The 5,517-nt window shown below is 40.2% G+C and overlaps 1 pseudogene; it reads right to left on the reverse strand.

The window, feature by feature from the left end:
* Positions 1-4,742: 4,742 nt before the first annotated feature.
* Positions 4,743-5,263, reverse strand: LOC113910163 (annotated as a pseudogene).
* Positions 5,264-5,517: the final 254 nt, after the last annotated feature.

The following is a 5,517-nucleotide window of genomic DNA, read 5'->3' on the forward strand; positions in this document are numbered from 1 at the left end:
AGAGGTAGTGGCATCTTTTCTACCTCATTTACATGTATTTATCAAATCCTTTTTGAGAATTTGTCAGAAAATATGGTTGGCTGTGATGGAGGCACAGATTAGTGAAATATTCAAAAAGGTCACAGTCATTGGCAGAAAGACAAAGGAAGAATTATAAGAAAATGTGGTAAGTGCTACCAAGGAATTGTGTAGCAGGTTGGCTTCTATCAATTCTGCCTCCAAAGCATACCTTGGCTCTGTTTCTTCTTCATGGTCATCCCGTGTGTAGCTCAAGCCACCACTGTCTCTGTTACATGGACAGTAGTTCCCTCATTTGTCTTCCTGCTTCCTCTCTTGAATCCCAACAATCTTCTCTCCAAAGAGCAATTCGAGTGATTTTTTTTCTCCTGCTTAAAACCCTTCAGGAGCTTCCAATGTACTTAATATACACTCAAACTCTGTAACAAGTTCTGAAACTTCCCCACGGGGTCTGGCTCTTACAGTCATCTCTGCAGACTTACCTCGTGCTCCCCTCCCTATTGCTTCCCTGTTCTCTCACCATCCAAACTTTTCCAACTGCAAATAACCCAAGCTCCTTCCGGCCTTGGGCCCTTGCACTTTCTGTGTCTTCTGCTTGGTGTGCCTCCTTCTGGCTCTTCACGTGGCTGGTTCCTTCTCATCTTTCAGGTCTCAGCTGACCTGGCCACTGAAATAGGTTTTCCCTCCCGTATTTCTACCATGGCCCTTTGCTTCTTTTCCCTCCATAGTTTGTACCATCTGTAAGGGCCCTGAAGACAGCAGCCATGCCTAGAGCCCAGCACTGTGCCTGGTGCATGGGAGGGCACACAGGAATATTTAAAAAAGAAAAAAATCCCGGGCACCTGGGTGGCTCAGATGGTTAAGCGTCTGCCTTCGGCTCAGGCATGATCCCAGGGTCCCTGGGATCGAGTCCCACATCGGGCTCCCTGCTCAGCGGGGAGCCTGCTTCTCCCTCTGCTTCTGTCTGTCTCTCTCTCTCTCTCATGAATAAATAAATAAAATCTTTAAAAAAAAAAAAAAGAAAAGAAAAAAAATCCCAAGAAGCACAAAAGGAGCCAATTAATTCAGTCAAAAGATATAATACTAGTACTTTCCTCTAGCACTTTCGTGGGGACTCCAGGGAAACTGGACTAAAGGAGAGAATTTATAACATACTTCGTGTTAGCTATTGTTACTTTCCTAAGTGGATCAGGTAGTGTTTAAATGTCAAATTTCATACTTATTTATCTCTTTCCAATACGTTTTAATTTTGTAAAAGGGAGAGCAAATGGAGAGGTTGTCTCAAAGCTGCCTCTAATCTCTCTTTCAGGCCTTTGTGTTGAACAGCTCTGCTGGAGGAGTTTCCCTCTGTACTTCCAGGGCGGTTTTCACACCAGTTCCTGGTTGTCTTTCCCCTGAGACTTTCCCCCTAATTGGACACAGACCACTGCTTACTTAGCTTTAATAACAGTTTGGCTTCTCAATAAACAGAATTAATCTTGGTTAAGCCAATTTATTCAAATAATATTCTATTCTGATTCCTTGGTGGCCTGTTGCTTTAGGCCTTTAGGCTTCTGTTCTAAATTCGCATTTTTTTCCCTCCCTCTCAAAGGGCATTTCCTTCCTTACTTCATCTTCACAGTAAACATGTTTAAAGTATAAAAGAGATCTAGTGGATGGGAATAAATGGGAGGCAAAATTCCCCTGACTTTCTTCCCTTGAATCTACTGGTTGTATTTCTTTTTGCTTGTTATTTTATTTTATTTATTTATTTAAATTTTATTTTATTATGTTAGTCACCATACAATACATCATTAGTTTTTGGTGTAGTGATCCACGATTCATTGTTTTCGTATAACACCCAGTGCTCCAAGCAGTACATGCCCTCCTTAATAACGATTACTGGGCTAACCCATCCCCCCACCCCCTCCCCTCTAGAACCCTCAGTTTGTTTCTCAGAGTCCATAGTCTCTCATGGTTCATCTCCCCCTCCAATTTCCCCCCCTTCATTTCTCCCTTCCTTCTCCTAGTGTCCTCCATGCTGTTCCTTATGTTCCACAAATAAGTGAAACCGTATGATAATTGATTTTCTCTGCTTGACTTATTTCACTTAGCATCATCTCCTCCAGTCCCATCCATGTTGATGCAAAAGTTGGGTATTCACCCTTTCTGATGGCTGAGTCATATTCCATTGTATATATGGACCACATCTTTATCCATTCGTCTGTTGAAAAGCATCTTGGCTCTTTCCATAGTTTGGCTATTGTGGACATTGCTGCTATGAACATTGGGGTGCATATGGCCCTTCTTTTCACTACATCTGTATCTTTGGGGTAAATACCCAGGAGTGCAATTGCTGGTCATAGGGTAGCTCTATTTTTAATTTTTTGAGGCACCTCACACTGTTTTCCAAAGTGGTTGTACCAACTTGCATTCCCACCAACAGTGTAAGAGGGTTCCCTTTTCTCCCCAACCTCTCCAACATTTGTTGTTTCTTATCGTGTCAGTTTTTGTCATTCTAACTGGTGTAAGGTGGTATCTCAATGTGGTTTTGATTTGAATTTCCCTGATGGCTAATGATGATGAACATGTTTTTCATGTGTCTGTTAGCCATTTGTATGTCTTCTTCAGAGAAGTGTCTTTTCATATCTTCTGCCCACTTTTTGACTTGATTATTTGTTTTTTGGGTATTGAGTTTGAGAAGTTCTTTATAGATCTTGGATACCAGCCCTTTATCTCTAGTGTCATTTGCAAATATCTTCTCCCATTCCGTGGGTTGCCTCTTTGTTTTGTTGACTGTTTCCTTTGCTGTGCAGAAGCTTTTTATCTTGATGAAGTCCCAAAAGTTCATTTTTGCTTTTGCTTCACTAGCCTTTGGTAATGTATCTTGAAAGAAGTTGCTGTGGCCAATGTCGAAGAGGTTACTGCCTATGTTCTCCTCTAGGATTTTTGATGGATTCCTGTCTTACAATTGAGGTCTTTCATCCATTTTGAGTTTATCTTTGTGTATGGTGTTAGAGAATGGTCGAGTTTGATTCTTCTGCATGTGGCTGTCTGATTTTCCCAGCACCATTTATTGAAGAGACTGTCTTTTTTCCATTGTGTATTTTTTCCTGCTTTGTTGAAGATTATTTGACTATAGAGTTGAGGGTCCCATATCTGGGCTCTCTATTCTGTTCCATTGGTCCTATATGTCTGTTTTTATGCCAGTACCATGTTGTCTTGGTGATCACTGCTTTGTAATATCGCTTGAAATCGGGCAACGTGATGCCTCCAGCTTTGTTTTTCTTTTTCATCATTTCCTTGGCGATTTGAGGTCTTTTCTGATTCTATACAAATTTTAGGATTGTTTGTTCCAGCACTTTGAAAAATGACATTGGAATTTTGATCGGGATGGCATTGAAGGTATAGATTGTTCTGGTAGCATAGACATTTTAACAATGTTTATTCTTTGGATCCATGAGCATGGAATGTTTTTCCATCTTTTGTGTCTTCAGTTTCTTTCATGAGTGGTTCTGTAGTTTCTAGAGTATAGATCCTTTACCTCTTTGGTTAGGTTTATTCCAAGGTATCTTATGGTTTTTGGTGCTATTGTAAATGGAATAGTTTTCTCCAATCTCTCTTTCTACAGTTGCATTGTTAGTGTATAAGAAAGCAACTGATTTCTGTGCTTTGATTTTTGTATCCTGCCACATTACTGAATTGCTGTATGAGTTCTAGTAATTGGGGGTGGAGTCTTTTGGGTTTTCCACATAAAGTATCATGTCATCTGCGAAAAGAGAGAGAGTTTGGCTTCTTCTTTGCCAATTTGAATACCTTTTATTTCTTTTTGTTGTCAGATTGCTGTTGCTAGGACTTCTAGTACCATGTTGAACAATGGCGGTGAGAGTGGGCACACTTGACGTGTTCCTGATCTTAAGGGAAAGGCTCTCAGCTTTTCCCTGTTGAGGATGATATTTGCTATGGGTTTTTCATAGATGGATTTATGAACTTGAGAAATGTTCCCTCTATCCCTATACTCTGAAGAGTTTTAATCAGGAAAGGACGCTGTATTTTGTCAAATGCTTTTTCTGCATCAATTGAGAAGGACCATATGGTTCTTCTCTCTCCTCTTATTAATGTGTTCGTATCACACTGATTGATTTGTGAATGTTGAACCACCCTTGCATCCTAGGGATAAATCTCACTTGGTCATGGTGGATGATCCTTTTAATGTATTGTTGGATCCTATTAGCTAGGATTTTTGTTGAGGATTTTGGAATCCATATTCATCAGGGATATCAGTCTGAAATTCTCCTTTTCGATGGGGTCTTTGCCTGGTTTGGGGATTAAGGTAATGCTGGCCTCATAGAATGAGTCTGGAAGCTTTCCTTCTGTTTTTATTTTTTGAAATAGCTTCAGGAGAATAGGTATTATTTCTTCTTTGAATATTTGGTAGAATTCCCCAGGGAATCCATCAGGCTCTGGACTCTTGTTTTTTTTTTTTTTTTTTAATTTTTATTGTTATGTTAATCACCATACATTACATCATTAGTTTTTGATGTAGTGTTCCATGATTCATTGTTTGTGCATAACACCCAGTGCTCCACGCAGAATGTGCCCTCTTTAATACCCATCACCAGGCTAACCCATCCTCCCACCCCCCCTCCCCTCTAGAACCCTCAGTTTGTTTTTCAGAGTCCATTGTCTCTCATGGTTCCTCTTTTTGGGAGGTTTTTTTTTTTTTTTTTTTTTTTTTTTTTTTTTACAGTCTTGAGGTCTTTTATTTTCTTGACATTTATCATGCCAAGAATTCATAGGGAATAGGTTCCAGCAGTTCAGTCTCCTTTCCATTAGTTCTCACAAAGTGTGCTTCTCTGGGTGGGGGAGGCTGGCACTTCAGTTGAACCCAAGTACCTTTCTTTTTGGCTTCCTTCTTTTTCTGATCATTTTCCTTCACATGCTTCAGGAAGCTGTCTCAGCTCTTTGAGTGTTTAATATGCTCAGTGCGTACATTAATTCTCTTGGCAAGAATCTTGCCCTTAACTTGTTTGTTTACAACAACGCCAACAGCATGCTGAGTAACGTTGTAGACTCTTCCAGTTTTGCCATGGTAACATTTTTGGGGCATTCCTTTTTGAACAGTGCCCATTCCCTTGATGTCCACAATATCACCTTTCTTATAGATTCACATGTATGTGGCCAAAGGAACAACTCCATGTTTTCTAAAAGGTCTAGAGAACATATAGCGGGTACCTCTCCTTTTTCCCTTTGTGTTGGTCATTTTGGCAAATTACTGGAAGATGGCGGTTCCGGCTGAAAGGCTTTTTGGGAGGTTTTTGATCACTGCTTCAATCTGTTACTGGGTTATTGGCCTATTCAGGTTGTCATTTCTTCCTGTTTCAGTCTTGGCAGTTTTATAGGTTTCCTGGAAGGCATCCATTTCTTCCAGGTTGCTCAGTTTATTGGCATATAGTTGTTGAGTAATAATTTCTAATAAGTTGTTTCTATTTCCTTGGTGTTAGTTGTGATCTCTCCCCT

This window comes from Zalophus californianus, chromosome 6 (assembly GCF_009762305.2).
Source record: "Zalophus californianus isolate mZalCal1 chromosome 6, mZalCal1.pri.v2, whole genome shotgun sequence".
Classification (NCBI taxonomy): Eukaryota; Metazoa; Chordata; class Mammalia; order Carnivora; family Otariidae; genus Zalophus; species Zalophus californianus.